This window comes from Lycium barbarum, chromosome 8 (assembly GCF_019175385.1).
Source record: "Lycium barbarum isolate Lr01 chromosome 8, ASM1917538v2, whole genome shotgun sequence".
Classification (NCBI taxonomy): domain Eukaryota; kingdom Viridiplantae; phylum Streptophyta; class Magnoliopsida; order Solanales; family Solanaceae; genus Lycium; species Lycium barbarum.
The window spans coordinates 54,728,024-54,752,771 of record NC_083344.1 but is presented as its reverse complement, the minus strand read 5'-3'; positions in this window follow the sequence as shown (position 1 = coordinate 54,752,771).

The following is a 24,748-nucleotide window of genomic DNA, read 5'->3' as shown; positions in this document are numbered from 1 at the left end:
GGAAATGGATGAAGTTCATGCAATATGACTATGGTGGTTGTGGTCGAATATAGAGTAGTGTTGTGTAGATGCGATGAGTTGATTTTATTTAGTAGTTTGATTGTTGATATTGTGGATTCCATAATAAAAATGAAGGTTGATGAATTGAAATAAAGTTGGAATCATTGTGGGATTGTTGAAGAAGTTAATGTGACATTAATATGGTTCTTATATTTGTAAGAATGATATTGCTAATGTGTAGGTTGTAAATATAATTCATGAATTTGGAAGAGAGACATGTGTTTGGAAGATTGTAAGTTGGGTTGTTGTAATTGAAATTAAAAGAAGGAAATAGGTTGTTATTGTTCTTGTTGAATTTGGAAGGTCTCGGGTGAAGTAGTATGTTGATTGGGTTGTTTTGAATGCTATGTGAATTGAATTGAATATAAATGAAATGTCGTTGAATTGTATGACAAAGGTTGTTAATGTTAGAATGCGTCTTGAATTGATTGTTGATGTTGTTGGCACGATTGTTGGTATTGTTGTTGATAGTTTTGCCGAGTTGAATTCTCGGATTGTTGATTGATGATTTGGGCCGAGTTAGATTCTCGGGGATGGTGTATTCATAGGGGAGATGCTGCCGAAATTTCGGTAGATCATAAGTGAATTTATTTGAAAGACTAAGACAAGTGTATATGATGATGAGTCTAATGATTGTGGAAATCTTCTTGAATGTAGACTAGCGATAGCGAGCTTGGACAATTAAGCGTAGCTAATAGGACGTGGAGCAGGTATGTTAAGGCTCGCCCCTTTCTTTCAAAGGCATGGTTCCGATGTTATGATTTCATAATTGTTTCCATATCTTCCTTGTTTTCGAAAGTTAGAGGCTTATGATTCCAAGGCATGATTCTCCTTCTGATAACTCGTATATGTTTTTCCAAAGTGTCCATATTCTACCAAAACAGAGGTTTATGATTTTGTAAGATTTTACGATAATAACGATGGATATGTTTTACAATGACGTTGATGATGTCAAGGATGACAATGTTTCTATGATGATTATGATACGAATGATTTCAAGTTTAAAGGTACTTGGTATGACTATTGCTTTGATTTTCCAAAAATAGCTTCTGAAACGCTTGTAGAAGGTTCTGTACTTCAAACGCTCATAACTTTCTTATACTAAATCGGATTGACCCGAAACTTGTTTTTGAGCCTTTAAGTGTCGGTTTATGTAAGTACCCATCGAGTCTTAAAAATCTGTTCTATATGCATATGTATATGAAGCGACGCCTTATGAGATTATGATCTTATTCTATGTTCTCTTAACACTGTTATTCGTTGCTAGTCTCATCTTATAATAATTGTTCCTTCAAGGTGAGACAAAGTCATGATGATTATTCCATAATATAATCGGAGGTTACCGACCTTACGTCACTCCGATGGAGTTATAGCTTTTGATTGGGCTCTTATGCATGCTTAAGCTGTGATGATTACACCGTGCCTATACGGCCGGGCAGCACCGCTAAGGCGGGCGGCTTATGGATGATTACACCGTGCCTATACGGCCGAGCAGCACCGCTAAGGCGGGCGACTTATGGATAATAACACCGTGTCTATATTGCACGGGCAGCACCACTAGTGGGCGGCGTGAGATGACTACCCCGGACGCGGGAGGCCCGGACGCGGGCTATTGATATTATGTGATTCAGACAGTTTATGTATACATGAAAGAAAAGGTGAGCATGCATGATTCCCTCTTAAGAGACAGGCAGTTACAGTCAGACCTTTTCTTATATCTTCCATATTTCCTTATTATGTTTTGTTCATGTTCTGTCCATATTATCATGTTATCATTCATGCCTTACATACTCAGTACATTGCTCGTACTGACCCCTTTTCTTCGGGGGCTGCGTTTCATGCCACGCAGGTACACCCAGATGAGTAGAAGATGTTCCAGCGAAGTTGGCAAGCTCCATTTGCCCTGGAGAGTTTCCGGGTCAGAGTATTATGCTATGATGTCTTGGTTGAAGTTAGAGACTTTGCAAACAGAGTCGTGGGCATAAAATGTCAATTTGTAAGCGGCTCCATCAGCCGATGTGTCTTATAGTATTATGCTACAGATCCAGTATGATTACAGACTATACTTGATTTGAGTACGATGAAATAAAAGTTTCTGAAGGCTTTACTATGTATTTCATTCTTATTTCATTTAAAGGTCCAAAGAGATTATGTATGTAATAAGAGTGAGCGGGTTCGCTCGGCTCCGAATATGGGGTCGGGTGCCCGTCACAGCCTAGTAAGGTTGGGGTGTGACACCCGTCATGCCCAAAATACATATACATATACATGGTTGTACACAAAAGAATCATCATAAGCACCTCCGAACAATGGAGTGCTCTCAATCAGCTGACAGCTACTACGGATCTTGGTCAAGCTCTCCTCCCTGTCTACTTGTGTGCATGAACACAGCGTCCAAAGAATACGGACGTCAGTACGAACATTGTACTGAGTATGAGAGGCATAAACAATGAAATAACGCAATGATATAAAAGAAGTATCAATAGGGAATAACTGTATCTGACTATCAAGTGTAAAAGAAATGGTCGTGATCCCCCGGTTTCATTATGGAGCAATTATTGACATTCTGCCTGACCTTGAAGGAACTAACATATAAGGCGAGTGTGAGCAATAAATAACATCATATCTTTTTAAGATCATCATATCATATCTCTTATCTTATATAGCCAATTATGAGTATATGCTTTAAGCTTTCCGGAATATAGGAACTCATGAAGAGAAAGGACAATCACGCTATGAGATTCATGCCATTAGAAAGAAAGGACTAGCCTCACATACCTTTGACGTTTAACTAAGCTATTGCTTGCTTGCTCTCCTTCGATATCACGTTTCTACCTTCAAAAGAGAGTTCGCACTATCGTTAGTTAATTCGATTATAAGAACGCTTTACTAATTCTAGGGAAACTTTGGGTAGTACTTCCTTTGTTTATACTACTTTTCCCATATGCTATACCAACTCCCACACACTCACAACAACATTCACAACATCGCAATCAATAATCATCATTTATATACATTGACCACAATCCACCATTTTTCTCCAATTTCTCCACATTTATCGGTTTTAGCTCATCATCACATTTTCTCATACATCACACCTATTCCATGGTATACACGTCATTTATAGCATATTTATACTCCCAACTCATCAACATGCATAATTCAATCCAACTATCATTCAACTATGGCACTATTCACATTTTATGACCCATTTACTACACTCTTCTATAATCCAAGTGTTTCAACGTATAAATACTTCAATCATCGTGAGGAAGTCATAAAACTTACCTTAGATGTGGTAGGAACGATCCTTGAGTAGCAATACTCCTCTATACCAAAAACCCTACTTCACTTCTTTTGCAATTTCTTGGTGTAGATGAACTTTGATGAGTTTCACACTATTGATTTCATGGGTTTAGTGTTGTTGAACTTGATTTTTCCTTTGCTTCTCTTGTGGATGAATATTAGAGAGTATTCTAGATGTTTCTTGAAGTGTGGAGTGAAAATGAAATGAATGGAATGAAAAAGGGTCCCTTATACTTAACTTAAAATCTGATTTTTATGAACAGTAGTCGAAGTACACAGTGGCCGTAACCCCAGTTTACGGGCCGTAAACCCAGTTTACGGGCCGTATTCTGGTTTACGGTCCGTCTTTCACGACCGTATTTAAGCATAACAGAACCAGAAAGGTTTGCTGGAGGTCATGGTAGTTTACGGGCCGTATTTCAATTTACGGTCCGTATTCTGAGTCGTATTTAACCATTTAGTCATTCGGCAGAAAGTTGAAGTTTTGGAATGTTGAAAGTCGATAGCAGTTTACGGTCCGTAAACCACTTTACCCCGTATTCTATTTTACGACCAACTAGGCCGAAGTTCAAATCTGCAACTTTCGCATTTTCAAAGCTCATAAGTAGTCATCCCCTTCTTAGTAAAACATCGTACATTCTTACTCTTCGTTGGTCTATTCATGGTACGTTCACGGAGAAATTTCCGAGGTGTAACAGGACATGACACCACTAGTGGGCGGTGTGCGCTGATTACCCGGGCACGGGTTAACGATGATGGTATATTTGATATGTATAACATGTGTCTTCCTTTAAAAGTCAAGCAGGCATAGTATTAGCCCTAAGAGGCAATTGACGTACAGGTTATATCTTCACCTCATGTTTGTTTTTTTTTTATTATGCTAGTATTATTCCTGCCTTACTTACTCATTACATTTTTCGTACTGACGTCCTTCTTCTGTGGACGATGTGTTCATGCCCACAGGTAGATAGGGAGACAGACCGGATTCCTAGGAGCCTGTTCAGCATATATATACAGGAGCACTCCATTACTTCGGAGTTACAGATTTTGGGTATATCCTTTTGTGTACATGTATTAGGTATGGCGGGGCCCTGTCCCGCTCTTATGTCTCAGTATTCTTGTAGAGGCTCCTAGATATTTATGTGTGGGTAGTAGATGTCTCATGATTACTACAGTGTATATTTGTATATCACTTTTGATAGCCTCGTAGGCTTATATGCACAAAGGTAGATGTATTTTGGAAATGATAACGATTGTATTATAACAAGTTCCGTGCTGAGAGAAATGTATATTCAGGAAGAGTTTGACGACAAGTATGATGGGTGGTGCTCGGTAGGGTAGCTCCGGGTACCCGTCATGGCCCCTAGTTGGGTCGTGACATTGTTGTTGTTAGTTGTTGGTAATGTGATTTCGGGCTAGGGATATAAATAGGGGAGATGCTGCCCGAATTTTGGTAGATTCTAAAAGGATATAATTTGAAGGCTTAAGACAAGCATATGACGATAAGCTTAACACTAGTATGAATTCTCTTGAATGTAGATTTACGAGCTTGAGAGGATAAGCGTTAAGTAGTTAAGGAGACCAAAAAGGTATGTTAAGGCTAAATCCTTTTCTTTCTAAAGACATGATTATTTTCTCATGAACCCATACATGTCTTTCGTAACGTCCTTATTCCCCAAAAGCTAGAAGTTCATGATTCTCAAAGTTCTTATGATGCTAAAGATAGATTTTTTCTATGATGATAATGATGATGACAATGATCCCATTTCTGGAGATTCCAAAGCTTATGGTTTTGATGCTATTATGAGACTATTGAGATTATTTCATGATTTTCTTGATTTTATTTGTTGTTGTTGATCTCACCTTATGATAATTGTTCCTTCAAGGTGAGATATAACGATGGTGATGATTCCATATTGATGCGCCGGAGGCTACCGACTTTATATCACTCCGATAGAGTAGAAATGTTTAATTGGGCTCTCATGCATGCTATATGTGTTTATATATATAATACCGAGCCTTAATGGCTGGCTAAGATATATATATATATATATATATATATATATATATATATATATATGATATCTATTGCACGCATACCACTGCAGTTAGGTACAGATATTATTGAGCCTTACTATGGTTGGGTACATATATTACCGAACCTTACTTTGGTCGGGGACGGAGAATACCGAGTGTTGACACCTAATTTTTGCCATATAAAATACGAATTTTAATTTTCAAATTTCCCGAGTCCAAGACAGAGTAAGGATGCACCTCAAAAATCAAAATTTTAAAAATCCCGAGAAAATTGTAAATTGACGTTTAAATTACTGTTTAAAAGAAAATTGGCGAATATGAGAAATTATAAGTTATTTACGTTACGAAATAAGAAAAAAATCCCGCTCCGTCTAATTCGGGAAAATCGGAAATTAAAAGGTAACGTATGAGTTACGACCTATTTAAGGCATTTCTTTTACGTATTTGAAATAATAGTCGAAACTATGTCAATATTGGGCTCGTTTTAAAGCTCGTATCCTAAAAATAAGTATTGTGATTTTTATTTTTGTCAAAATATTATTTTACGAAGTCAGTATTAGTTAATACATTGTTTTAAAACTATGTATTTTATCTTAAAACCATGTATTTGTCTTAAAGGGGGAGTTAAGTTTTAATATTAACTTAAACCCCCCCCCCCCCTTTTTTATAAGACGCGTCATTTTCCTTTTCACTTAAAACCTAATCATCTTTTCTGTTTGAGAGAGAACCATGGCGGCACTAGGATTCCACCATAACACCATCACTGATTCACCATCGTTGCACAATCAACGGGTATTTCCCCACACCTGTGGTGGCGTGGGATGCCCTGGGCGTGCTCCACGGGACCCTTCGCCAACTTACACTACCACACCGATTCCCAAAGGGGTGTTGTATCAATTTGCTCATCAATTCCTCTTCCTTGTACTGTTGTTGCGATGTGTGAGGCTCAGATTTTTTTCCAACGGTCCTTTTGGATCATGTACTGGTATTTTTTGTTTGTTTCTGTGACTCATCGTATGATTTACTTGCTGTAATTTTAGTATTTGTCTTATTTTTTGAATTGTTTAGCCTATTTTGCACGATTTTCGCGTGATTTTAGGGGCCTTGTATTGTTAGTACGATATTGGATAAAATCCCTTTTGTTTTTACTGATTTTGAAATTGAAATTTGTGGATTTGGAGGGGAAATTCGTGGAAGGGTCTAGAACCTTTCCTTTTTTGTCCCTAGGGTTCCTATAAATAGTAAGTTCTTTGGCCATTTCGAGAGGTTCGAATTCTGGGATTTTAAGAGGCTAGGGTTTAATTATCACACTGATTTTGTAGCTTTAGTCTCTTACTACTGCTACCATTACAAAATACATACTCACACATACAATATACTCTCAATATACCACAAAATATTACAAAAATATAATCCTATTATACTAAAGAACTATTACATTTGCTAAAAAACTAGAAGAAAAGGGGCCTCTTAAAAGATTTTGGTGTTGGTGTTTGAAGGCTAGGACTCTATTCCCTCTTTTGATCTTTTGGTTTCCCCGTCAAAAGGTAATATCTCAAATCCTATCCTATTTAAATCTTATTTTAGTTATGTACTTAATTTTATCATGTTTGTTTATTTGAGATTGATTAGCCACTGTTTTATAGAATTATATGCATATAATGTTGAAATAAGGTTCATTGTTGTGTGATTCTAGATGTTGGTTAATAATGATGTGTTAAAATGATTTAAAGGAAAGGGTAGTTTCTGTTTTAGCTTAGGGATACTGTTTTATTGATTCCTACTCTAAATTTTTTTGGATTACTAAATGGTCTACTTAGCTTAAATGATACTGTGGTGTATTGCTTAGTATCTTATTAGTCCTCTTGATGTCAAAATTGTTGAAAGATGAAGGTTCTGATTTGGTTTTGGTTTTTAGGTTACTGTTTCATCAAGTTCTTGTGTTTGTTGATCATTGGATCATAAAGAATCTAGTTACTCTGTTTTCAATACTGTTTGGCTTATTTGTGTCTTAAAGAAGAATTTTTCCAAATTAATGTAAGGCTAAAATTGGTTGATTTCCTCTTGTATATGTATGTTTTTCCTGAGATTTTAACTAGAAAGAAAGACTCATGTTTAAAATCTCTTAGAGTGAAACTGGATTGAGAATGATCTTCATAGCTTGTTTCTTGTTGTTTCTGTATATATTGGTTATTTGACTAGTCTAAATAACTATCTCTGTCTAAACAAAAGGAATTTGAAGACTTGTGTGTTTTAAGTTGTTGTTTGAACTATTTCCTGAGAATGTAAAACTGGAAGCGGTGCATTTGTCTTGATTCCATAAGAATTTACTAAAACTGGTGAAAAGGAAGGATGTAGTGTTGTTCAAGTTGTTCTTTTCTGGGACATCCTGTGACCTATTATCACTATCTAAGCTGGTTGTCTCATGTGATCCTATTGTAACCTACTGTGACTTGTCCTTACTGTTTGAATCCTACCCATTTTTGCATCCTATTTAGGAAAGTATGAACATACCTGCGTCCTTTGCTTGTTTGTGCATTTTGTTTACAGTGAAAACTAAAAGAGGTTAGCAATCTTACACCTGGAATTGTGTCTTACCTGGCTTACACTATTTTTTTTTTAAAACTCCCTAAATCCTTCAAACTTGATTAAAAGAACCATGTCCTCATTGTTCCAAGTTATATTGGTGTTGTGTGCTATGTGTTTGAGACTTAATTATTCCCAGAACTCGGTTTTAACCTAAAACTGTGTCATGTCCCTTTATCTTTTGACTTGATATCCTACTGATTGCTACTGTTATTGGCTTACCATTGTCTATACTTGCTTTTTTCCTACTTGACTCCACTTAGAATATAAAACTCTGAATCCTGTCAAAGACTTAGGATAACCTTCATGAACCATTGCACACTTAAAACTATTTAATCTGGTTGTGACCCCTTTATGTGCTTCAAGTTCAAAACACCATGTCTGACATGCCTACTTGAACCTTGATGTTTGTTTTTACTGTTTTGTTTATTACTGTCCATGCTAGTTTAGATCACATATGTGTGCTTGTATGCTAAGTGTTAAGTTTAGTGTTGCTCTAGGGATAACTATGGAACTAGGCTAAAACATGTTGAAACTGTTATGTTTATCTTCTCTGTGGCATTGGGCTAGTTGATCATGAACCTAAAAAAATGACTCTGAACCTGTTTATTGCTTGATTCCTTGGGCCTATTCTTCTTTGCTACTTTCATGATCACTGGGTACTATTCCATGTTAAACCTCCTTGATATGACTACCTCAACCTGCTACATGTTCTTATAAATGAATCCCATTTGACTACTTGACTTGTCAAAAAACTAGCCTAAAAGAGATTTAGAATTTATCACTTTGACTTGTGAAATCTCTGCTCAACCATTGTATGTTTAGAGAGTTTCATACTTGTCTAAGCTTGTTAATCACCTAGCAATGTGTCCCTAAGCTTGATATGATCCTACTTGGCATACCTCATTTCAAGACTTACATCCAAGGCCTAGATATGGATCTTCAATCTCTACAAGCGGCATGGATGATAAAGATGGAGTTGAAGGCCTTTAGAGGCCCATACAAGCCCCACAATGAGGCCTATGATGTGTGGGAGGTGGCTTTGGAGTTGATTGAAGAAAAAGCTATTAGAAAGGGTGCCAAATGCGCAAAGTGGCTAAACATGCAAACAGGGACATTTCTGCAAATTGGCTACACTTCCAAACTTGGACAAGATCGGGAGTTGGCTATTTGTGCAAGGAAGGTTATGCTTGCAAGAAGGCCATGCATGAAAGGTTGATTAGAGGGCCATCTATGCAAGGAGGGGCGTGTTTGGCCATTGAATTGAAGACTACACTAAGAAGACTAGTCAAACAAGGCCCTTACTTCATCAAGTGTAGCATTTTAATTGCCTATTAGTCTTCTTTACTTAGCTTGTATAAATAGCTTGTCTTTCATTTCATTACTTTGACTTTGGATGATGAATATTTAAGAGACACTCATATTTCGAGTGATAGATTGTTAGGTAGATTCTAGGGCTATTTTAGTCAATATGATGGTGGAATCCATTGTTGGTTTGTGAACCTTTTATGTCCATTGATATTCGTGAATACATTGCCATTTGTGGATTCAAATTGAATCTCTTGCCTTGAGTGTCAAATAGAAGTGGTTCATTTAGGATTGGATTCAATTGGAAGGGTCTATGTTTAATATACTTAGGTTTGTCCATAAATTCGCCCTAATTGGGTCTTACTTTTTATCCTCTATTCCTCATCCCCTTTTCTTCCTATCTTTAAATTCCGCATTTTGGATTGAATTGGTTCTTCCCCAATTCGATTCATATCATTTGGTATTAGCGCCTAGGCTAAGAGATTGTTCTTACAATTTCTAATCCTAGGTTCGTATTTTGAAAATCACAAAAAAATAAAAAATCTGAAAATTCAAAAAAAAAAAAATAGAAAATTGTTTTGTGTTGTTATTTTGGTGGATTTGAGGTTGAATTTGGGTTTGTTGCCATCAAAAACCTCCAGATCCGAAGTTTCAAGTGATTTGGTTGAGTTTTCAAAACTCACCATTTAAGACCTTCAAGCTTTATAAAGAACTCCAAATGGGCCTTGCTGATTGAGGTTAAATTGGAGGTTAATTCTTGTTGGGCTTTGTTGTCTAGGTGTCAAGGAGCTTAGATCTAAAAATTGGGACAAAAACGAGTTGATTTGGGACTACATTTGGTTTTTGGGTGTTCTTCAATGTTCATCCTTGTTCTTGGGGAAGAAGAAGATAAAAGAAGAGTTTGATCCAACTGTCCAAGTCAAAGTAGTGAAAAGTTGTTATTCTACCCCAAAAGGGTAAATACAAGGTTGAGTGGGTCCTAAGAGGTCAGCAAAATTTAGAAAATCTTGCACAAATCCCAAGGAAAACAAGGTACAAGAATATTCACTGAAGCGTGACGAGCTCACTATTTTTGGAAGACCTCACTAAATACGGCCCGTATTTCACTTTACGGACCGTATAGTGGCTCGTAAATTGAAAAGTGTCCAAGTAGTCTTCAAGTTGAGCTCACTGTCTCGAGGAAAAAATCCTTAAATATGGCCCGTATTTCATTCCTCAAAATGACGATATGGATTAAACGACTATGTGCTGAAGGGGCTAAGTCGTCATCCATATATATATAACCATGAATAAGTCGCATAATTCTGGGGTTGATGTCCTCAATCGTTGAAATACGTATGTGATTCCTACATCAAGATTTGCGGTCGCTATTGCAGCCTATTTCAAGTTAACTTAATCATGGTTCAGGGATAGTGGAAGTCATGAGAAAAGGCTCCGCACTTGAATATGCAGTTGTTAACTTGAAAATATGATACTGCACTCTGATGTGCAGTCTACATTTGGGTATTTTTGACTATAAGTGATGTGGTCCCGAACTGGTATACCACAAGTTTCGTATGAGGATAACGATGCAGTCGACATCAGATTCGCGATAGTCACCGGTATATGTGAAAATGATGTGTGTCCAAATCTTCAGGAGTGGCGGATGTCATGAGAAACAAAAATGACCCCACACTTGAAAACACAGTTTTCATTAGTAACATCTTGCTTACGAAAATGACAACCGGACTGGGGTGTGTAGGTTCGCAGAAATGCGGTATAGCCCGACCCAGATCCCAACAGAAGTTATCATTGAACGATGAAAACATCTGAAAACGATGAAAAAAGAGCCGGTCAACAAAATGGCAAAATTCCACACAGGTATGACTACATTAAAATAAAAAAATTCAAAAGACTAACACGCAGGACTCAACATTTGGAAACGAGCTAGAAGTTACCGAAGATGGAGGCAAAAGCTGTATTCAAAACATGCGGAGCATACATGGAACTTTTTCTTGGGCAACCGATCAAAAACCGTGTACGAGATTCAAGCTTTCTACACCGTGGATTGGAGATCACTTCAAGTATCAACACTAATAAGTCCTTTCATAAAACCGCCTCCCGTTCGGATATTCAACCGAAAATAGCAAAGGGGTTCCCACATAAAGGGATATTCCTTTTCGGGCTATCGAGTCGAACTACAATTGGCCTGATTCCCAAAGCCAGGGATATGTAGGCTACTCAAATTTCAAGGATCGGCCATATTTCTATGATTATCTCGGGACACCTCGAGATAGTTTAAAGAAAAACTCTTTATTTCATAGTCCTCATAGAGCCAGAACTACAAACGGCCTGAATTCTCATTTAGCCTGAGATATGTAGGAAGCCCAGAAACCGGGGTCCGTCCATACTTTCGAAATATTGCGCAAGAAGATATGTAATTTCTATTATTTATTAAAAATTTGGATTATCAAATTCATAGCACAAGGATGGCCTTGCCATCCTTAAATTTCGAAGGGGCAGTTGTTGACACCTAATTTTTACCTTATAAAATACATATTTTAATTTTCAAATTTCCCGAGTCCAAGACGGAGTGAGGATGCACCTCAAAAATCAAAATTTCAAAAATCCTGAGAAAATTGTAAATTGACATTTAAATTACTGTTTAACAGAAAATTGGCGAATATGAGAAATTATGAGTTATTTACTTTACGAACATGTTTTAAAATTAAGACAAACATCTCGCTCCGTCTAATTAGGGAAAATCGTAAATTAAAAGGTAACGTATGAATTACGGCCTATTTAAGCGCATTTCTTTTACGTATTTGAAATAATAGTCGAAACTATGTAAATATTGGGCTCGTTTTAAAGCTCGTATCCTAAAAAAACATATTAGATTTTTATTTTTGTCGAAATATTATTTTACGAAGTCAATCTTAGTTAATATGTTGTTTTAAATCTATGTATTTTATCTTAAAACCATGTATTTTTCTTAAAGGGGGAGTTAAGTTTTAATATTAACTTAACCCCCCCCCCCCCTCTTTTTTTAGACGCGTCATTTTCCTTTTCACTTAAAACCTAATCATCTTTTCTATTTGAGAGAGAACCATGGCGGCGCTAGGGTTCCATCATAACACCATCACTGATTCACCATTCGTGCACCATCAACGGGTATTTCCCCACCCCTTTGGTGGCGTGGGATGCCCTAGACGGGGTCCACGAGACCCTTCGCCAACTTGCGCTTCCATACCGATTCCCAAAGGGGTGTTGTCGTGATTTGCTCGTCGATTCCCCTTCCTTGTACTGTTGTTGCAGTGTGTGAGGCTCTGATTTTTTTCCAACGGTCCTTTTGATCGTGTACTGGTATTTTTTGTTTGTTTCTGTGACTGATCGTACGATTTGCTTGTTGTTATTTTCGTATTTGTCCGATTTTTGGAATTGTTTGTCCTATTTTGCATGATTTTCGTGTTATTTTAGGGGCCTTGTACTGTTAGTACGATTTTGGATAAAATACCTTTTGTTTTTACTGATTTTGAAATTGAAATTTGTGGATTTGGAGGGGAAATTCGTGGAAGGGTCTAGAACCTTTCCTTTTTTGTCCCTGGGGTTCCTATTTAGTTCCTATAAATAGTAAGTTCTTTGGCCATTTTGAGGGGTTCGAATTCTGGGATTTTAAGAGGCTTGGGTTTAATTATCACACTGATTTTGAAGCTTTAGTCTCTTACTACTGCTACCATTACAAAATACATACTCACACATACAATATACTCTCAATATACCACAAAACATTACAAAAATACTATCCTATTATACTAAAGAACTATTACATTTGCTAAAAAACTAGAAGAAAGGGGCTTCTTAAAGATTTTGGTGTTGGTGTTTGAAGGCTAGGACACTAATCCTTCTTTTGATCTTTTGGTTGCCCCGTCAAAAGGTAATATCTCAAATCCTATCCTATTTAAATCTTATTTTAGTTATGTACTTAATTTTATCATGTTTGTTTATTTGAGATTGATTAGCCACTGTTTTATAGAATTATATGCATATAATGTTGAAATAAGGTTCATTATTTTGTGATTCTGGATATTGGTTAATAATGAGGTGTTAAAATGATTTAAAGGAAGGGGTAGTTTCTGTTTTAGCTCAGGGATACTGTTTTATTGATTCATACTCTAAATTTTTTTGGATTACTAAATGGTCTACTTAGCTTAAATGATACTGTGGTGTATTTCTTAGTATCTTATTAGTCCTTTTGATGTCAAAATAGTTGAAAGATGAAGGTTGTGATTTGGTTTTGATTTTTAGGTTACTATTTCATCAAGTTCCTGTGTTTGTTGATAATTAGATCATAAAGAATCTAGTTACTCTGTTTTCAATACTGTTTGGCTTATTTGTGTCTTAAAGAAGAATTTTTCCAAATTAATGGAAGGGTAAAATTGGTTAATTTCCTCTTGTATATGGTTGTTTTTCCTGAGATTTTAACTAGAAAAAAAAGGCTTATGTTTAAAATCTCTTAGAGTGAAATTGGATTGAGAATGATCTTCATAGCTTGTTTCGTGTTGTTTCTGTATATATTGGTTATTTGACTAGTCTAAATAACTATCTCTTTATAAACTAAAGGAATTTGAAGCCTTGTGTGTATTAAGTTGTTGTTTGAACTATTTCCCGAGAATGTAAAACTGGAAATGGTGCATTAGTCTTGAGTCCATAAGACTTTACTAAAACTTGTGAAATGGAAGGATGTAGTGTTGTTCAGGTTGTTCTTTTCTGAGAAATCATGTGACCCATTATCACTATCTAAGCTTGTTGTCTCATTTGATCCTATTGTAACCTACTGTGACTTGTCCTTACTGTTTGAATCCTACCCATTTTTGCATCATATTTAGGAAAGTATGAACACACATGTGTCCTTTGCTTGTTTGTGCGTTTTGTTTAAAGTGAAAACTAGAAGAGGTTAGCAATCTTACACCTGGAATTGTGTTTTACCTGGCTTACACTGTTTTTTTTTTTATAAACAAATCTCCCTTAATCTTTAAAACTTGATTAAAAGAACCATGTCTTCATTGTTTCATGTTTAACTGGTGTTGTGTGCTATGTGTTTCAGACTTAGCTTTTCCCAGAACTTGGTTTTCACCTAAAACAGTGCCATGTCCCTTTATCTTTTGACTTGATTTCCTAGTGATTGCTACTGTTATTGGCTTACCATTGTCTATACTTGCTTGTTTCCTACTTGACTCCACTTAGAATATAAAACTCTGAATCCTGTCAAAGACTTAGGATAACCTTCATGAACCATTGCACACTTAAAACTATTTAATCTGGTTGTGACCCCTTTATGTGCTTCAAGTTCAAAAAACCATGTCTGACATGCCTACTTGAACCTTGATGTTTGTTTTTACTGTTTTGTTTATTACTGTCCATGCTAGTTTAGATCACATATGTGTTCTTGTATGCTAAGTGTTAAGTTTAGTGTTGCTCTAGGGATAACTATGGAACTAGGCTAAAACATGTTGAAACTGTTATGTTTATCTTCTCTGTGGCATTGGGCTAGTTGATCGTGAACCTAAAAAAATGACTCTGAACCTGTTTATTGCTTGATTCCTTGGGCCTATTCTTCTTCACTACTTTCATGATCACTGGGTACTATTCCATGTTAAACCTCCTTGATATGACTACCTCAACCTGCTACATGTTCTTAAGAATGAATCCCATTTGACTACTTGACTTGTCTTGATTCCAAAACTAGCCTAAAAGAGATTTTGAATTTTTCACTTTGACTTGTGAAATCTCTGCTCAACCATTGTATGTTTAAGAGAGTTTCATACTTGTCTAAGCTTGTTGATCACTTAGAAATGTGTCCCTAAGCTTGCTAATCCCGCTGTTTGTTTGCTGTTACACTTTAAGTAAGTCTTATGATGTCTTGTTTTGTCTACTTTGTGATATTTAGGTCTTAATCTCTAGTCTGGATTTCTAAGAATGGGTATAGTACCTCAGTCAAATAATGAACTAAATGGACCTTTATAATGTGTTAAGTTTTTACCTGTAATCTATCTACTCTATTCCTCAAATTTGTTATGGCTTAAAAGTGATTAAATGACCCAAGCTTGCAAATAGTGAGACCTAAGTGTTGTGTGCTTGTCCATACAATTTTGCTTTTCTCGACAAGCCTTGATAATTCCATGTCCATTCCTTGTCTGTTGCAGTTTGGACATGTTTAGTAAACCTTTAACTGACCTAGGACCAGTACTATGAACCTCTTTTGTGTTTTTACTTGTCCTAATCTCCAACTTCTGCACTATGTGTTTATATTTGTCCAATCTGCCATACTTTATTTTCTATTTTTACCTAAAAATGACTAAGTGTTGAATGTCCAGTCTTAAGTTCGCTTCTTTTGAGTGTGTTCTTATTTCATGCCATGTTTAAAACTTGAAGAGTACGAGGTTTTTGGTCTGTCTTGTCCAGTTTCTGGAGAATTTTGTTGAGAGTCCTATGTGGTTCAAATGTTATTTATTTGTGTGTAATCATTTCTAGTTAGATTGGGATAAGTATGAAGGGTATGCCCCTTTGAAGGGGTTTTGCTCTTCATTTCTTAGTAATATATGAATGGTATATTGGGGTATATCATGGTTCTTGGACACTTAGATAAATTTGGATAAATTTGACCAGTATACATGTGGCATATCATGTATATCCTACTCTCAACACTTAGAAAAATGGAAGGGAAAGGGAAGGAAGGAAGGAAGCTTAGGCCAACTATTGGGCCTATCCACCAGTTCTGATCTTGATAACCGTTTACTGTTTAGTTATTGTTAATGGGCCTAGCCCGATAAATTTGTAATTCATTTTTGGGGTTTTGTAATATTTATGTCTTTACAATTCATTATTTACTTTTAAATTTGGATATGTACTAATGTCATGTATACCTGTGTCTATTTGGTCCATCTCAAACCCGTTGGTGGGCCCCAACGACACCCATTAACGTATCTAGATCGAGGCTACAAAAAATGGAGCGTATCTTGGAGCATACTTTGGACTCGAGGAAACCCGATTGCATAATACTTTCTCTTTTGGGCTTGGTCGACCCAAATACTGAAACTTTATTATTTATGTCTTTAAATTCACTATCTGTGCATTAGTTATAGATTGGAACCTTATGAGTTATATCACATATTTAGAATCGCCAAAAAATGATTTTTACAAACTAATTGACACTAACTTGTGATAAATAGCATGAAAAATGGACTGACCTGGACTTATGGACTATAACTGCCGAAATTGTAAGACTGAGGGACTAAAATTGAAATTTATTGGACATATGGACCGATTTTGGACAAAACTTATGAGATTATTTATGATTATTTAGACTTAGGCTAAAGAATATGTATGTAGAATATTATACAACAACAACATACCCTGTAAATTCCTACAATGTGGGGTCGCGGGAGGGTAGAGCGTACGCAGACCTTACCCTCACCTTGAAGGTGAGGAGGCTGTTTCTGATATGTAAAATATTATATGGACTATAATAGTGCATCTAAATTATTTTCTTAAAAACTATTTTCTTATACTTCGAAATATTTTTTCAAAACTATTTTTTTGGGTGGACTTACGTGGAGTCCTTCTTAGGTTTGGAGCCTTCGGGTATTAGTCTAAGTGTTCTAGTCGGACACCATAAAGGCCAGATTTTGGGTAAATTTTACCACTTTTGATTCTTGAAACGTGGTATTTTTGCATAAATGACTAGTTTCCATTTGCGGAAATATAAATAAAAACTATTTTTATCACAACCAATTTATATCAACATAGACATATTATTAGAACCCGTAGGTAAACCGCAATTGAGCGGATCCTTAATACCTGGGTGCCTAACACCTTTCCCGGGGGATCACTAGAACCCTTACCTAGACTCTGTGTAGATTATGTTTCTTTTTAAAATAATCATAAAATAATTGTTTTAAATGAACCCTTTTCGACTCGATTTTTCCTAATTTCCTAAAAATTAGGTGGCGACTCTAAAACAAGTCCGTTTAGAGCACCATTCACGTAGAAGTATATGTTTTCCTTTTTCCCGGTACGATTGACAGCCATACTTCCCCGGGACACTTTCCTTTTTAAATGAGGCAAGTGAAAATACGAATCAAAAAAAATATGACCCGCTACACTGAGTCTATATGGCCGGGTACGGTATTGTATAGGTATGTATGTGGATATATGAAATGTTCTTCTAGAAAAAGGTTAAGTAAGCATGACAAATGTCTTGAGAGGTATCATGAGGTATAACAGTTATTTTGTCTTACGCTATCCTTCATGCTTTTATCATGTTACTATTCATGCCTTACATACTCAATACACTGTTTGTACTGACGTCCTTTCTTGTGGACGCTACGTTTATGCCTGCAGGAAAGCAGGGAGAAGGATCAGGTCCTTAGGAGCTTCATCAGCGGAGTTTCAGGAGCGCTCCATTTGCTTCGGAGGTGTAGTCCATTGGTATTACTCTTCTGTGTATATATTTGGGCATGGCGGAGTCCTGCCCCGTCCTTATGAATTCCTGTATTCTATATAGAGGCTCGTAAACAGATGTATGTAGCTAGATATCCCCTAACCTTTCCAGTTCATATTGTTGTATATTTTTTTGACAGCCTTGTTGGCTTGTGTTTATGGGCATAGTTGTTGATGATTATATAGAGATATGTCGTTATCTTGTGATTTATGCCTTATAGGTGATGATACCCATGAGCTATCTTTGTGGTCCACCTAGAAATGATTATAAGATATATGTTCAGAGGTGCTCGGTAGGTTAGCTCCAGGTGCCCGTCATGGCCCTCTGGTTGGGTCGTGATATGAACAATCAATGCATCAATATCAAAGAACATAAGTCACAAGTCATATCAAGACTGAGTCAATTCATTAAAAGCATGAACAAAGGAGTACTCCAAGTCAGTAAGAAGAGTATTCATTAACTCCTTCTTTATCATATCATAATAGTTAATCACATAATCAATCAATCAATATCAAACTTACGAATTTCAAACCACACTTTATGTCTGAAGCCCTAATCAGGCTTCTTCTATCAAATTTGTAACATATGCAATCAACTAATCAAAGTCTAACTCAAGTAGACCTTAGCCTACCTTAATGCAAAATTGGAACAATGTAATCACTCCGCAATAGCTTTCCCCTTTCGCAAAGCTTTAGAACATTTAAAGTCTAGCAATAATAATGCTAAGTGAGTAACGGATCATCTACTCAAACAAACAACAATTAGGGAAGAGACTACTTCTACCCTTTTCAAATGGGTGAACTATCACTAAGTGTGAATTCATCATAAAGTCAACCCCAACCATCATACTATTCCCATTCATTGGTTTCTAATCAATTCAACCCTTTTTAAAAGCAGTTTTTATGTTAAAGTTACCATATTTATGAAACGCTAAGTCTCAATACATCATTCTTATCCATTAGAACCTGAATTCCCACCCTAGGAAATGATAATCTGTACTCTTAGAAGATTAAACAACAATAAAATCACTAACCCATTCATTATTCAAGGGTTTCTCAAATTCTAGGGTTTTAGCCCTTTCATTCACCATTAACGAACCTTAAACTAATCATGGAACTTAAAAGGATGATGGAATGAACAAAGTACAGGGTTGAGACTTACCTTTAAAGAGTACTTTAGCCCTAGCCTTAGAAATTTGCCACAAAAGTTCTTTGAAACTGTTTTAGAGTTATGTGGGGAATGGGTTTAGAAATGAGAATATAAAACACTGATTCTGCTTTCCGTCGACCGCTGCAGCCGTTGATGTCTCGCTGCAGTAGTCTCGCTATAGCGGGAAACCTCCCGCTATGGCGTGTTGACACCTAATTTTCACCTCATGAGATGCGTATTTTAATTTTCAAATTTCCCGAGTCAAAGACAGAGTAAGGGTACTTCCTTCCAATTTTAAAATTTTAAAAATCCTGAGAAAATTGAAAAAATGATGTTTAATTATTATTTCCAGAAAAAACTTACAAATATAAGAAATAAGAGTTATTTACTTCCATCCCGCATCGTCTAGTCCGGGAAAATTGTTAATTGAAACAACATACGAATTATGATTTTTTGACCACATTTTTCAAATTTCTAAATATTATTCGGAACCATGTCAATATTAGGATCATATTAACGCTCGTAATATTGGGCTCATATTAACGCACTTATTTTCAAACGACGTATTATAAATTTTGTTTTCATCAAAAATCATTTTACAAAAAGGGTTTTAGATGAATACGTTTTAAAAAGAAGATGTATTTATTTTTAAAAGTGAGGTACAAGGTTTGGAAAAGGTGTTTTATCTAAACTGGGGGTTCATTTTAAATACTTTAAAACTTCAGGGGGGGGGGGGGGGGGGGGGCTTTATATTAAAAAGGGGAGTGAAAAGTTTAATAAAATATCTTTTCACCCCCCCCCCCCCCACAATTTTCTCATTTCCACCCCGGCCCCTTCTCTTTTCTTCTCAGGCGAAAATTTGCGGCGAAAATTTCCTCATGATTGCCAAGTTTATTTTTGTGTAATTAGTATTTTTTTATCTCGAATTTGACTCGTATATTGGGATGTTGCTCGGTTCCTTCATGTGTGTGGTTACCATGGGCGGAGCCTCGAGCTCTTTGCCATCTTGTGCACCACACACAATAAAGTGAAGGACTCAGAGATAATTTCCCATGAGTCCGTTCAGTTCGAGTACTATTTTGGGGATTCTATCCTATTTTGGTACTATTGTACCGTTGGAACGTACTGTTTTTGTTTTATTGGTGACTAAGTGTACTATCCTAGGATTTTTTATTTTATTGGATTTTATTTGAATTTTTAGGGTACAATTAGTTGGATTCTTAGTTGTATTATGTGATTTATCTGAAATTGTGATTGGAAATAGTACGAATTGGTACAATTTTGGAGAAAATTCCCTTTGTCCTATCTGATTTTGAGAATTATTTGGGGATATTTTGGAATTGGAGGGAAAATCTGTTTTGGGGGAACACCTAGAACTTTCCATTTTGGTCTTTAGGTGATAACAAACAACCTATGGAAACTCTAAGAATTCAAAAACAACAAAAGAAAATAAAAGGAACTTGGGAAAATTCGAAATGAGAAGATAGAGGGATAGATACTAGACCCAAAGGATAGTAAATCTATGGGCAAAATTGGGTATATCAAATCCAATCCCTCCCAATTTGATTCAACCCTAAGAACCTAAGCAATTTGAATTCAAGGAAGGACTCAAATGATCCCACAAATGAGCAACCTAATATGAATTCAATGGAACTTGCAATTCAATGCACAACTAAGAAATTACACTTAGTCAATAATCAACCAAACAAACTATCTATTAACTAAATCTCTCAAAATATGAATTCACACAATATCCAAGCTAAGTCTTCCAAATGGATGAAAAGAACTATTTATACTAATGCCTATTACACCAAACGGCCCTAAAGTGTCTCTTTTGCAAAAATACCCACATGGGTCTTCAATTGCATCCAAGGCCTCATAACTTTCAAATATGACCTTTAATTGCCATTCTAACCCCATAACTTGCAAGTATGACCTCTAATTGCAATCTTAGCCCCATAGTTGCACTTTTACCCATTTTACGCTTCTAGCCACTTTGCAACTTTTCCAATGCCAACCCCCCAAACGTTGTAAATCTGAGAAGTCTTCTCTCCAATCTCCTCCAAGGCTTCCTTCTTCATGGACAAGGCTTGCAACTCTTGAAGTTCTCTTGCTTGACTTCTAGTGAAAGGCCTTGTGCTTGTTAGGTTCATATCATGCTCCCCCTCTTGGAGAAGATTCGTCCTCAAATCTAAGGGTATACCTACAACACAAGATGAAAGATCACTCACATTAAAAACATTATGAACATTATACTCACTTGTTAAGTCGATCTTGTAGACATTGTCATTGATCTTTTCAAGCACTTTGAATGGTCCATCTCCCATTGGGCTCAATTTCCCTTTTCGCATTTGCAGGAACCTTTCTTTTCGGAAGTGAACCCAAACCAAACCCAATCATTGGATTAGAAGTACACCTTTCTTCTCCCATGATTTTGTCTCTTGGCTACATTGGTGTTGACGTTGTCAATGCTGTCCTTTACCTTGGCATGGATTTTCATCATTTCGGCCGCCCTTTGCTTTGCATCTAAACTCACAACAACATCACTAGCCAAAGGGGTTGAGGTTAAAGGAATCAAAGGATTAAAGCCATAACATACTTCAAATGGAGTCATGCCAATAGAGGAATGGAGGGACCGATTGTAAGCAAACTTAATCAAAGGTAAACGGTCCTTCCACAAAGTGGACTTTCCTCTAATCATACGTCTAAGCATACTCCTTAGAGTCCTATTCACTACTTTGGTTTGACCATCTATTTGTGGGTGGCAAGAAGTATAGAACATGAGCTTGGTACCAAGTGTACCCCAAAGACTCTTCCAAAAGTGACTAAGAAACTTGGAATCCCTATCACTAACAATAGTGCCGGGAACTCCATGCAACTTAAGAACATGATTCACAAACAAGGATGCTACATGAGATGCATCATCACATTTATGGCATGGTATAAAATGATACATTTTTGAGAACCTATCTACCACAACAAAAATGCTATCATGACCCCTTTTGGTTCTTTGAAGACCCAACACAAAATCCATTGAAATGTCTATCCAAGGACCAATAGGAGTAGGAAGGGGAGTATACATACCTTGGGGCCGAGTCTTGGACTTGGCTTGCTTGCATTCCAAACATTAACCACAAAGCTTTTAAATATCATGTCGCATCTTGGGCCAATAGAATTGCTCACCCAAAATATCAAGTGTCTTGGCCACTCCAAAATGGCCCATCATTCCACCACTATGTGCTTCCTTGACGAACAACTCTCGCCATGAGCTCATTGGGACACAAATTCTACCACCCTTGAATAGGAATCCATCAACAAGTTTGAACCTATCAACCCTCCTCCCTTGGGTCAACTCCTCACAAATTGCCTTAAAGTCGGGATCTTGAAAATAGAATCCCTCAAAGCTTTCAAAACCCATCATTATAGAAGTCATTGTATTGAGGGAAAGCTTCAATCAATTATACCCATTTCGCATGTCTCTTGTTGAGCTTGGATTGGCTCTTCAAATGTTTCAAGGATTCATAATCCAAACGAATCACAAATTCATTATGCCATAAATAATGTTGCCAATGGGTCTGATATGATCCTACTTGGCACACCTTATTTCAGGATTTACATCCAAGGCCAAGATATGGAACTTCAAGCTCTACAAGCGGTATGGATGATAAGGATGGTGTTGAAGGACTTTGGAGGCCCATACAAGCCCTATAATGAGGCCTATGATGTGTGGGAGGTGGCTTGGGCGAGGCTTGAAGAAGAAGCTACTAGAAAGGGGACCAAATGCGCAAAGTGGCCAAACGTGTAAATAGGGACATTTCTGCAAATTGGCTACATGTGCAAATTTGGACAAGGTCGGGAGTTGGCTATTTGTGTAAATAAGGTTATGCTCGCAAGAAGGCCATGCATGCAAGGTTGATTAGAGGGCCATCTATTCAAGGAGGGACGTGTTTGGCCATTGAAGGCCAATTCTTCAATTGAAGTTTACACTAAGAAGACTAGCTAAACAAGACCCTTACTTCATTAAGGGTAGCATTGTAATTTCCTATTAGTCTTCTTTACTTAGCTTGTATATATAGCTTGTCTTTCATTTCATTACTTAGATTTTGGATGATGAATATTTGAGTGATGATAGGATTATCATAGTTTGTTTAGCCAGGGTTTAGCTTTGTTTAGTAGCTTAAATGGTGGATTCCATTGTTGGTCTTTAAACCTTTAATTCCATTGATTTCATGAAGGGTTGTTCATTTGTGGATTTCAATTGAATTTCCTTGCCTTGATTTCAAATAGTATAGGTTCTTTTAGGATTGAATTAGATTGGGAGGTGTTGGATTTAATATATCCAAGGTTGCCCATAAATTCAGCCTAATTGGGTCTTGCTTTTATCCTCTTTTCTTTGTATTCTTTATTTTTTCGCGTTTGAATTGGTTTGGCTTCATCCCCAAATCGATTCGTATCATTTGGTATCAAAGCATGGGCTAAGAGATTGTCCCTACAATTTCTAATCCTAGGCTCAAATTCGAAAATAAAAAAAATCTGAAAAATAAAAAAAAAATCGAAAATTACAATTGTGGTTGGATTTGAGTGTTTTTGAAGGTAGATTTGAGTTCGTTGTGGTGGAAAACATCTGGAAATGAAATTTGAAGTCATTTGGGTAAGGATTGAAGTTTCCACCATTAGAGGTTCAACAAGGCTTGAAGAACTCAAAGTGGGTCTCCTATCAAAGAGGAACCTATACCCGAAAGTTGGAGGAAAAATGAGTTGGAATTAAGGTACTTTGAATTTTGAATGTTCTTCATGTTCTTGAGGACATTCATATATTCATCTTGAGGAAGAAGGCCAAAAAGGAAGGTTTGATCTAAAATTTTCCAAGTCCAAGTGGAAAAGGTGTTAAAACAGCCCAAAATGGTAATTACTAGGTTTTTGTAGGCCCAAGGAAGTCAATAAGGTCAGAAATCCGACCCAAGATCCAAGAAATTCGAGTACAAACCGTCATCAACAGAACTGCTATATGGTCAATTGTACGGACCGTATAAAATTCCACGATCCGTCAAAATTGTGGCGTCAAATTGGATCGAGAAAAGTAGCTCACTGTTCCTTGTATACAGTAGGTTATACAGACCATACAATTTTCTACAGTCCATCAAATTTCACACGTTGCTACCGTATAAAATACACAAGTCTTTGAACAATTATACAGTACATTCTACGTGGCGTCAAAATTTATACGAGGTGTCAATTTTCCATCGTAGAAAATACGATAGTCCCAGAAACATTTGATGGAACCATTCTACGGGTCGTCAAATTTATACGGACCGCATAAATCAAGTTCCCACCGTATAATCCAAGTATCAACAACACATTTCAAGGTATTTGTATCTTGATTCAACTTCGATTCCTTTCACTTTCATCTCATTCTCAAACCTCAAATCTTGTTCTTAACTCATTTCAATTCTAAAAAGTTTCTTGGGATTGCTTGTTGGTTTTGTGTCCCTAATCCTTTGGTAGGGAGCAAAAAAAAAAAGAGTATAGAAATTTTAAAATTTCTGTTATTTCAAATTGATACCTTGGATCAATTGGGGCTTCACGGTCATGTTTTCAAGTTATCACCTACCTAGGCCCGAAATTTTATTTCGTTCCCTATTTTAGCATTTCGTTTCTTGTATTCTTCAACTAGTGAGCATTTAGTAATTCCGCTACTTGTGTATGCTAGTTCTTGAGTCTGTCTTTCATTCGTTCCAATTCTTTTCAAGCTTTTCTCGTTTTGATATCGTTGAATCTTCTTGGCTCAAGTCCTTTTGCTTTATCGAGTCATCCGTCCCTCGA